Below are 12,748 nucleotides of genomic sequence, written 5' to 3' on the forward strand. Positions count from 1 at the left end.
TCTTCATGATTCTTCCTTTCTTAGCCCTGGTTAAGAGAGGAAAAACAAAGATACAAAAAATTCTAGCGCTGCCTACCCTTTTTAAAGCTTCCAGTCTGTTACTGTCACTCAATCATTCATTTCCAGCCTTTGATCTTGTCAACATTTCCACCTATGATAACCAGAGAATCCTTTTGTGGCCGGACTGAAATGCAGTGTAAATGTTCTTTTGGGATTTATTTTCAGTTTCAGTTTTATTTTCAGATAATTACAAACAGGTAATTATCTGATCACTCTTCATAACATCCTGGACTGTATGCAAATTGCCATTAAAGGAACTGAGGTAGCAGACATTGTGACTTTGCAAAAGTAATAATTAACATGCGGTGTAGAAAATGAAGATTTGAAAGATTTGTAATGGTGACAGATGGGACATGCAACAGATTCATTACATTTCCATTCCCATCAAGAAAATTCTTATGGAAGCCAAACAAATTAGAATACCAATTAGTGTTCTGGGACTGCATTGTCTTGACCTTTTAGGGTCCACTATATAACTATACAATTCCATATTAAACTATGTGACTATCATATGTCACACTGCATAAGGCATCCACAAAAATCAATAATACTGCATCTGTGTACCCTCATTTAAATAACCGTCCCAGAAAAAAAATGATGCATCACTCATTTAGTGATGTTGCATCTGACAAGACATGGTCTTTTGTCATAGCAGCATGTGTGCATCCATGTATCATGAATGCTGACATTGGTGATTGCATCTGCTCTGCTCGAGGAGCACCAACACATGCAGATATTACTGCGGTTTACATTGGATTTTGCCATAATTACACGGTGTGTACTTGAGTACCGTGTACTCTTACTTGTGAATTATCTCATGAGAGATCACACTGATAATAAGGATGTCATGTACAGCTTCTACATGGAAAGTGTGTCCCTCTGTGATAGGCCTAATGTACATATTCATTATTCAGCATGGACTGTCAGATTAACAGAATATTCTGCAGATTAGGTGCTCAGCTGTCTGCTGCTTTTGTCTTTTTATCGAACATCCCAGGCCAAGTGTGTCGCCAGGAGGAGGAGGCTTACATTTTATGTGGTCTACATTTCTAAAAGGTTTATGTTGAAATGTTTGCATTGCACTTCACTGATGTACCAATGTTTACATGCCATGTTTGGACACAAACATAGGTTTTATCCTCCAGTTGATGATATCTTTGAGTCCGTGGAGGTTGTATAAGCATAATGCGTGCATGTGCATTGTATATGCACTGTAAGTGCATGCGCCTCAGCAAACTTTTAATCAGAGCCAGCAACAGAGGATTGTGTTGTCAGCCATTCATCTTTCATTTCAAGGCAATGCAGCCACGCCAAGGATGAGTGTGCATCCTGCGTGTGTACTTCATGCGAGTATATGACCGTGGGATGAGTATATGTTACACATATGCTTGTAATTACACAGATCGGTTTGCAGCAGGAAACCAGTTGGCAGGATGGAAAGTGTATTTGAAAGGCTGTTACATAAGTCTACAATCAGATGTAATCCATGTGATTCAGACTGTTCCCATTCATTCACCATTTATATGCATTTCAAATTGTTTTCTGCATGTAAAACTATAATTGCAAAAATATATATTTTTTAATCTTTTGTTTGTTTGTTTTGATTAATTGGCTTTGCATTATTTCTTATGAGAAATTTTGAATCCTTGAAAACAATCCTTGAAAACTGAGTATGATTCGATACGATGCGAGTGCAACATTTTGAATGGATTAAGCATGCTAACGAAGGTTCTACTGTACCTCTTTACAAAACAGTGTAAAAAGCTTACAAACTATCCTCACAGGATATTAGAAATAATGAGTGTTTTGCATGTTGCTCAACTCTAATCGTTTCCTTGTGTATTGGTCAGGGGAAATCATAAAATATTACGAGAACACTCAATATTGTCTGCGGTCAGGCTAATTCAACACGGAATGGAACATCTGGAGGAAAAAAATGGGGACACTGGCTGGGATTTGCCAAGCATCTAAAAAAGTGCTCTGACTTCTGGCCTATCACTCCAGAGCACCAGGGCACAGGCAGTGAATTAATGGTCAAGAGATTTATTTGTTTGCTGTAATAAGGACTGTAAAACAGTAAGAGCTCTGTGCAGCCGTGCTGCAGCAGCACCACCAACAGCCCACCCCTGCCCTATGGGTACAATCAAATGTTGCCAGTAAATCAATAGAGCTGGGAGAGGTTTTTATAACCCAAGTTTAACACCAGGCCCTAAGTGCTCCAGGTGGCAGGTCATTTGTTCATTATCCCAACTTATCACAATAAACAATGGCAACTCTGATTGGACTACCCCTGCTACTTCAACAGTAAAGAATTGCAGAGGAAGAAAGACCAAAATCTCAAATGGGCGAGAGAAGGCCAATAACGGGTGGGTAGGAAATAAGGGGGGATTGGAATGGAGCACATCGAGGGCGGAGAACATGTTAGTATGAACAACAGATGAACTCGTCCAAACTGCCAGACTGCATTCTCTCCAATCGTGTGCTAGAGAGCATCGGCACCAGTGAAACCTAGATAAACAGGGTGGGAGAAAATGTTGGTGTTGCTTAAGTTCTCAGGAAAGGACTCATACACTTAGGGTATAATATTCATAATTGACAGGACTGCTGCAGATTTTACATGAGTTGCATCCTGACATTCATTCATTCATTCAGTAAGTTTCTACCGCTTATCCTCAGGGTCGCAGGGGTGCTGGAGCCTATCCCAGCTGTCTCAATCACAGCATCCTGAGACAAATGGCAAAATATATACATAATTTTTCAAAAATAGATACCCCTGAAGCTAAATTATTACAGGAATGACTCAAAGGCGGTAGCCAGAAATCTTATATTTGAAGTCTAGAGAGTCATACATGCAAACAAACATGTGGCGCTAAATGACTTACTTGACACTCAGTGTGTCTGAGCTTTTCTTCCTGCCACTCACGCATACGCTAGCTGAATTCACTTTGATTGATTCTACACTCGGACACCAGTTCAGTTAGGCTCTGCCTCCTGCTCTAACAGGACAAACGATAGACAAGTTGAATGATGCAAATCTGACAATATGTATTTATTTGTACAAACCACTGTATGTGTTGCTGGCATCAGCATTATGTATAGCAGTATTCTGTATTGTTGAATGAACATATGTCACTAATAGCCGTTTCCCACCCAAATCAGTGGCTCTAACTGAGTTTTTAAAATACTGGTAGTCTCACAAAACACATTAGATGTTACGATGCTGAAGAAAACACAAAAATACTCAAACTACTTAGCATTGAGAGAGGTCTTGAAGTAACCTCTTTTCTTGAGAAACTTCCAGACTGTCCAGTCTCTACTCCCGAATCGGATTCCAGATCCAACACACATTACTGTATGTTAAAAGCGAGATAAAGACAAAGAAAAGATAAATCCCTGTTTATTATCAACTCCTATAAAGTTGGGTTCGAAGTTTGGTTAGGTGGAATACATTCAAAAGGCAAATAAATACAGCTGATTGATACAGCTAGGTGCAGATTCTGGAAGAACTAGAAAGCTTTCTGTGCTGGTTATCCTGTGTAGTCCACAATTGTCTCTGAAGTCAAGATCTGTGAGATGTTTTCATAAAAAGTCTCTTTTGAGATTTAAAAGCTATTAAACAACTTCATATAGTCCCAGTACTTTGCGGGCATGCTGTTCCAAGGGAAAATGACGACTCAAGACATCTGCTTCACGCTGATGTCAGCTGCATGTGAAGGCTGGAATAAGCGAAAATGAGCATCCAGTGCTAAAGATTCCTGAAAAAAGTGCCTTATTACAAAACAACATGTTTGATGTAAAAATGCTATGTTTCACAGACAATAGGAAAGAAGTATAGCAGTTTAAAGTCCCCACAGGGATGTAGATCATGTGAAGGCACCAAAGAGAGTTGAAAAGGAGATTAAACACCTTCCTTGTGCAGGAGGTTAAGCAGTAAAATAGGCTTACATAATGTTTGCAGATGGCTTCACCCTAAGGTACTTACTGTAGTGTGAATGCATTTTTGTGGTCCCATTGGGAATTGATCCAGGACAAGCACATTTTTTACCTCTCAAATTCCAATAACCGCATGCTTCTGTCTTGTTAAGGTGAGCTCGGCACTCACAGAGCGCGCCACAATGTGTAATAGTGCAGCACAGCACAGGAAATGAAACAAAAATCAAATTGCAGGGTGCAGTTATTCAAATTTTGTGTGCTTAATTTATGACTCCTGTACAGGAGCGTGGCAGCTGGAGTTTGTAATTATGCAACACGATCCGCTCCTTCGACTCGGCTGCCGTCGCACTACTGCATAATTTACACGTCTATTAGCTCATCAATTACACTGTAATTACTTCAGTGCAGGCCTAGCTTTTTTTTTTTTTTTTACAATACAATAAAGCAAGTCATCAAATGAACAAAAACAAACAAACATCAGAGCAAGCAAACAGATGCTAATTGAAAAGAACAATTTCTAGCAGTTGAAGTTCTCTTATATTTGAACTTTCTCACCGTTTCCAGTCATCGGCAAACAAGCCAATCATGATTTTAGACCTTAAGCTTTCATAGAGACACAATCTATTGCTGAATATCTTTTTTTTCTGTATCAACCCTCTTTCACTTTTTGATTAATTAATGAAATAGTGATTTTTTCCTCTTTTTTAGAAATGCATTATGCATGATGAGAATTGCTTTGTAATGGATACAAACCAAGGCTCAGGTCGGGATGGCAAATCTATCGACCGTCAACAAAGCCTCATTCGGTATGCATTACTTATAAAGGATAGATTTGTTTCGATGCGATGAATACTAACAATCAAGGCGGCGCAAAGTGAATCAAAGTGCTTATGAGACTTTTGCATCAGGGCAGTATGGTTTAAATTCCTGGCACTCGCTGAAGAAGGATGGAGGTCTGAGTGAGAATCCTGTCTCCCTTGAAGGGAAAGACTGATCCTCCTTCTGATTTCCTTGGAGCAAACATAAGTGGCGGTCCCAAACCAAAGCAGATTTCTCAACATTCTTTTTGGCAAACATAATGAATGTCTTACTGTTTTTAAGGAACAACTTATAAACAGTAGTGGGAATTTAATTAACTAATAATTAGTGGAAAATTCAGATATGTGTCTGTGATTGGCTGGTGACCAGTCCAGGGTGTACCCCGCCTCTCGCCCAAAGACAGCTGGGATAGGCTCCAGCACCCCCCGCGACCCTCGTAAGGAAAAGCGGTAGAAAATGAATGAATGAATGAACTTATAAACAGTAGTGGGAATTTAATAAACTAATAATTAGTGGAAAATTCTGATATTTGTCTGTGATTGGCTGGTGACCAATCCAGGGTAGACAGCTGGGATAGGCTCCAGCACCCCTGCGACCCTATTGACGATGAATGAAGGTATTTGTGCCTTGACCTTATTGGTTGCATGTTGGGACAGGCCGTCGCTGTGTGTGACTGACCAATCACAGAGCATGAAGACTGAATACATAATGAGCAACACAAATACAGAAAATGACAAAATGTACTCATTTCATACTCGTATCTGGCAAAAATGCATTATTCGTAACCGTACTCGTTTATAACGAGTATATGGTGAGGGGCATGAAAATGTTCCTGTTCCCTTGGATGAGTATGACAGAAACTAATTGAGAACAACTGCTTTAGAGGAACATTTTTGTCAAATATTGACATTTACAACCCGAGGGTCATTAGACCCTGGAGTTTTTACAGTTTAGTGGAGTTCTGTCCTGTCTTTTTATCTGCTTAATGGGACAAAACAGTGTTGATGTTTTGTGTGTTTTGGAGAATTTCTGCAATTTAACAGGTCTTTAATTTATAGCCAAATCCACATGTGAAGTGTAAATGTTTGCACATTAATATGAACAGTTTGCAGTGATGTTCAAATCTATGACAATAAACATTTCCAGAAGAGAATAAAACACATACCTCCTGTACACAAAGTATCCTAGAGATGGTCCTTAAATAAACGGTAAAAGGTATAATATACTTGCTGCACTGCAGCTCCAATGATAGTCCACAGTCAGCATTCATTGGGTTCACACAGCTGTTTGGGCTGCTGCAGGTCATAGCAGTGATAAATCTGGGGGAAAGCTAGCCTTGGTAATGGACTCCAGAAGGAGTCCGCGAGTTAAACACTGATGAGCAATGGAAACTGCGGTCAGCATGAGAGCAGTTTGAACTGTCTAACAGGCGTGGGCAATATGGGAGGACGGAAACAGCCAAATGTTCCGAGCCCCGGCCACGGGCCTATTTTTGGAGTGAGGTGCTGGAGGCAGAGAGGAGGGGGGAGGCCCGACTGTGCAGGAGTTAGAACATTGCATGTGGCTGACTGCTGAAGAAGGCGCAGAACAAAGTCAGCAGAACGAGAAGTCTGCAGAGACGCTTCTTGCACAGAGGCGCTGTCGACTTAGAAATTTTAATGTTGGGTGTGCCTTTTTGTTTTTGTGTATGCAAAGAGTAAGGGGGGGGGCGGTTAAAGTATATCTACCATTGCATAAACCTCTGGAGACATGGTTATAAATAGTATGTTCATTGGATCGCTCCTTCCGTGTGTGTTGTGGTACAGGACCCAACCAGCTCTTTAATTTGATCAGCTTTTATTATCTGGCCAACAAAACAGTACAGCAATGTCTCCTGAGAATAAAACCTCCTTTTCTTGGTATATTAGAGTTTTTCACAGCAGGGGTGTGGAAGCGGGACGGTGGTAGCTATGTCAGCTTTGTAGACATCATAAGAACATTGCAAAGGAATTCAGTCTTCTATTCGAGAGATGGTTATGTGGTCCTCCAGTTATGTACATGTGGTCGCCTGTTAATCGTCATTCTTAAGCTAAGAAATATGATATATGTTTTTATTGCAATCTACCAGTTGTCTTTCATTTAGTCTTTTTTCTTTATTTTTTTTAACTTGACCTGATTTCTGGGCTTATATTTGTGTTAGTTGATAAATTACATGCTACAGAAGCCGCAATTTCTGGTCTGCATGGATACTAACCAAACAATAATATACAGTAATTTGTTCTAGACCTGATCATAAGTGCATTTTTTAAACATTATTAGAGTCCTCTAGACATGATATTGCATCCCTATAGTCACCTTTACACTCACATTACCCAATATAGTTGACATAATGTGAAAAAATCAGCCATTTAAGACATAAATAAGGCTCATTCTAATGTGTGTTGTAAATGTGTTGCTTTTGGGGAGATGAGTAGTGGACAGGAAATGATGTCTAGGGTTCAGAGTTGAGATTTAGCCTGGTATGGGTTACAGCCGCAACATTAGCCGGTGTTAGGGACTATTGTGTCTGTAATATTACTTCCACCTACTGACCAGTGTAGAATATTACATGTTATTGCAACATTGCTGAATGCCTTATATCTGTATTTTAGCTCATTTAGACATTTTCATGCTAGAAAATGCTTTCTAGGCAAAACATATATACACTTTGCTTAGACATGCACATTTTAATAGTAATAAATGATAGTAATAATAGGCTGCTTTCAAACACAACAAGCATGATTTAATCATGAAAACTGTGATAGTAAAGCTGCAAAATTCAAAGTGCAAAGTGGCGAGGGATTGCAGTGTGTATAAAAGAATCAGAATACAGCCAGGTGCTCTGTTAACACGTTTGGTTTTGTGCTTATGATTGCATTCCTATAAATTATTCAGACGAAGTACTAGTTACATGCATAAGAGTAATATGTAATAGTAGTGCAGAATATAGTACAGAATAATTTCAAACTTGAGCTTCCTTTGTGTTTCACCAACGTGAGACAGGCTGTTATGGTACGTGTCTAAGAAAAGGAAAGTAAAAAGTGAAGTGAAACTAGACATGCTCAAACCCTGTGAGCATCATCAAAGATAAATATGGTATTTTTGAAAGTGACGATCGACTCCTGCAATAGCAAAGCAATGTTTTATTAGCATTCATTTTATCTTTTTATTGTGGCATTAGATATGTGATTCATGTGTACTGTGTGAGTAACTTAAGTTTTAATTTCTGTCTAATTTTCGTTTTACACTAACACTCTACTTACACTGCAGTGGTTCTGAGACTGTGAAGCTCCTGGACAAAGTCCAGCATGATTGACTGTTATTATCATGGCAGGTGGAAGCAAAAGTAAACAAGCTACAAAGCAGACGCATGAAAAAACTGGGGGAGTGTTTTTTTTTAAAGTCTGTAATAAGTACTCTCTCAGATTCTGTTTTTCCTACTGCACCTTTGACCTCTCAATGATCTTGGATTCATTCCATTTGTTGGACACAAAAGATTCTCTGTGAAAGAGGCAGAGAAATGGTTCCTGTATTGATATGTATATTATCCTCCATAGACCACTACCTCTCTGCTGTTTGAGCAATTCCTATTGACAAGCATGCGCTGTCACCACTGTTTATTGTCTCAATAATTGATTGCATTGATCAGACGATGTGAAAATCCACCACAGAATAGTTTAAAAGGTGAAGATGTTTTAGAGCGATCGATATGAATCAATAGTCAAAAGGGCCAAGCAGTTATTAGCCCGTAGTGTATTGGGTGGGCTTTCGCCGTTCCCATTTTAATTTGGCTTATATTTGTGTTTTGAGTTCCGAACATTCTTGCCATGAGGCTGAAATCCCCTCATCTGGCTTATGTCTTGACAAAGTAAATAAATCACAACGTACCCTCGCCAGTCGGGTTGGAATGTCAAAGGTCAGCAGGTCAGCAGAGCAAGCAGCCAAATTAGGTTTGAGGACACAACACGCTTGCCCCCCCCACCACCCAGCCTCCCTTTGCTCTATTTGATTACTGCCTGCCCGTGTGTCCCAAGAACATGGATACAGAACATGGCTCACTGAAGAGGTTCATGTTGGGACTTTTTGAAGGTGCCAACAGAGTAGCTCATTTAGCCCGAGTGAAGCAGTGCAGCCCTTTGTATGTTATATGACACGCTAGAAAGCTGACACTTGATGTTTGTAACACCTATATCGTATGGCAATACTCAGGTGATCATTTTCACCTTGAAATTGCACGTGTCTGCTAAGGCATGTGCGTATTTATGACTGTAAAGACGCCATAAGGTTCAAGTAACCAATATTTTTTGTCATATTTTAAAATGGGACCTATAATGCACATTTTCGGTGCTTTGTACTGAGTTGTGGACTCCTGTAGAGTACCTACACATTAGCTTTCTAGATCTTCCAGATTCTGCACCTCTGCAGTGTTCCCATGGACTTCCTGTTTCCAACCCAAACGGTCTGTTTAATTTACTACCCGAGGTACGCCCACTCTGCTATGATTGGTCACTCCCCCAAGCACTCCCAAGGACTTCCGAATACGTAGCTCCATTTTTACTGAGTGCAGGCAATTTACTGCCCATATAAGGAAGTCCGGATCGCATTGGCATCAGTAGACCTTGGTGTTAGAAAAAACTCTGTGAAACGGAGCGTGCACAGCCCTCCAAAACTCATTTCCAAATGTGAAAATCCCATTATATGATGCTTTGGCATAGTTTAACAAAATAATGCAGCATTGTAACAACATTTGTGAGTCAAAAAAGTGGAAAAAGCACAATCGGTCCATTTTAATGGAACAGGATTCTCTCTGTGTCCATGACAGTGTTGCAATGATATCAATCCCCAGAGGAGTTGTGCCGTTGCAGAGCTCTGCCTATGTAGGCCTTACTGATGTCATATTCCACTTCTTTGAGCAGGGATCTCAAATTCAATTCAACTTGGGGCCGCTGCAGGTTGAGTGTGAGTGTGGCTTGGCCGCATCAAGTATTCAGTACGGAATCACGTTTCAACCAAGTGACAAACTTGTCATTAGGAGGTCATTACTCAACATAAAGACAGAACTTAATACATTTTTACAAAACAAGTGCCGCAAACCATGCTGGGATGCTCAAAGCACTCCTAGTTTAACTTTTCCAACACTTGTTTTGTAAGTCTGACACCCCTGCCTGAGAGATGGCAAGCTAGTTGGGACTGAATCAACAGCGCCTCCACTGATTGCAGCCAGATGGTGCACCCCATTTTGCCTCATCTGCTTTAAAGGGGGCAGGTATTTTGCCCATTAGCCACAATCCTTCTGTGAGACATGAACGTACATATATGTCTTTCTATTTTCTGTGTGTTCTGATGATATAAAAACAGCTAAAAAGAGGCAATAACTACCTGTAATGGGGGACACCTAGAAAGACAGTTATTAAAACAGTCGTCATTTTTGCCGCCTATTGCAAAACATGGAAGGCCATTTGTTGTTAAAAGTGGTTAAGAGCATTAAAATGTGATTTAAAATACTACATGCACATTTAATATACGTTCTGACAGTTAACAGGTTTTTCTTCCCCTTTGTGTTATTTTCTATGGGGAAATTTGTGTCAAAATACAAACTTTGGAGTAGACTGTGCATGACATGAAAGGTTCCATTGTATTCTGTTATATAAATATTATTATGGAAGTCTACCTATGTAAAGTACAGTAGGGGGTTATGTTCCAGGGCCACCGGTGAAGGGCGAAAAAAAACATGAGTAATTGCCTATAAAAATGTCTGGTTTTGACACACAACTCTTCCCACAGATGGAATGAAAGGTTAGAGGTTATAGAAGTTTCACTCTTGCGTCTCAACTATGGTGCTTTCATGACCGCTGAGCAAAGTGCAAAATCTCAAAGCTGAAAAGAATCAGAGAAGCATCTAGACATAAACAGCGGTACATGCATGCTGTACACTTTATTTGAAATATCATCTACAGTGGAACTGCGGTTAGCGAAATGTCAGTTTTTTTGGTTTAAGTTGAAAATGTATACGATCTCGCCACCATCCTGTCCGTCATTGATGATGCTAAGAAATTCATCTTCATCTCCATTATGGACTATCTTCCGTTGTCAGATGTTGCCTTAGTTTGTGTTCATTCTTTCATGTGTGTTTCTTGCTGTGTTGTTAATACTAAACTTCATTGGTAGCATCCTATTAGCTTGCCAATACACATTTCGGCGTTTTTTATTATATTGTGGCACAAACTTTGGCACCTTTGGTGCGGTGGAGCTCAGAAGTTGGACGTAATGGTGACGCGTGGACGCACAGCATGTCCAAAATTAATGCAAATTTCCCGGCAAGATAAGATATGCCTTTATTCGTCCCTCAGTGGGGAAATTTGCATTGCACAATATCAAGAGTACAGAATCAGTTAAGCAGTACAAAATACACAATATAGAAAAATAAACAATATAAACAACCCAAGTATTAACAAAATCAACAGTTTTTCCCAGAGTTATATACAAATACAGTATAAGATATATGACCAGTCTATACACTGAGATCTTGCTAGTGAATAATAATAGTTAATATGAGGCATTATGGAAATACTTCACATAGAACTTAGTATATTGCATTTAGAGCCTTAATATTGCACATGGAGGTTGATCAGATATTGCACAGTGAATGGAGTCTGGAGTAACTATACTGAATGTATACTGAAAATGTCTGCTGCTTCTGGCTCCAAGAACAGTTTGATGGATATTTCACATTCATCTTCACAAAAACAGTCCCGTGTGAAATACTGTTGACAGATTTTATTTTTTTTATTTTATTTTTCTCTTGCTGGGAATCACCAAATACAATAACTTCTGCCTGAGCTTGTTTTGTAAACTCGGGAGAGGGCAGACAAAGCAGTCGCAATACAAAAAGGGGGCAGTTTTACCACGCCTTTTGAAACCGAGCGCTTAGAGCCATCTCAAACTTCTTTCAGGGCTCACTTCCAAATATGTAACCTCATTATCTGAAACTTTGGCATGGTTTAACATGAGAATAGAACATTGTAACTAGATTTATAGGTCATGTTACTTTTACCTTCACTGAAGATCTGCCTCTTCCCAAAGACATAATGCTGAATCTGAATTGTGGTTTAGCTCTGAATTGAACATGTGAGAGATCCTGTTTGGGCTTAAAACAGCCTGTGGTTTGAAGTGGTGACATAAAGTCATTTTGCTATAGGAGAGTGTATTATATAAAGCAATTCCAAGAAAATATTGCTTTAGATGTCTCAAATGACAGTATTTACTAATAATTGCAAATGATTACAACCATATTTTGTAAGTCAGAGAAGCCTGCGCTTTCACATTCCCATCTTGCTCTCACTACAAATCTCCACAGTGATTTATAATGTGGCTTTTGGACTGAATAAACAATTATGATTTGGCATAAAACAGGCGCTGCGGACGCCCTCTTCAACAATCTGCCAGCCTCTATGTGTACACGCTGGAAAATGAGAGCGCTAAGGAGCCTCTCCGGTGGCCGTTATGAATGTAAAGTCATGCATTATAGATTTGCAGGTGAATTTATTTATTCTCCTGCAAAATGTCGGAAATGTAAGCCGGGCCCAATCGATGCCAGCGAGTTCATCTCTGTCTGCCTAATCATTTGCTAATGGCTACTATCAATTGTCAGCCCTCAGCGTCGCCATTCCTGCACTTGCAATTAAAGTCAACAAGCGCATACTGTACCCTCGACTAGCGGTGCTTTAACACGGAATTCCGGGATAATCTATTGATTATCCTCCGCATGCTGAATTGGATTTATTCCGCATCATCAGTCTTGTTTATTTATTTATAACACAGCTGTAATTCATCAAAGATGAAAGCTTTCCCATCTTGCTGATGGGTGTGAGTGTCGCCTCTCAAGGTAATCAAATGTGTTGGGTTTTTTTGTTAACTG

This window comes from Doryrhamphus excisus, chromosome 13, assembly GCF_030265055.1.
Source record: "Doryrhamphus excisus isolate RoL2022-K1 chromosome 13, RoL_Dexc_1.0, whole genome shotgun sequence".
NCBI lineage: Eukaryota > Metazoa > Chordata > Actinopteri > Syngnathiformes > Syngnathidae > Doryrhamphus > Doryrhamphus excisus.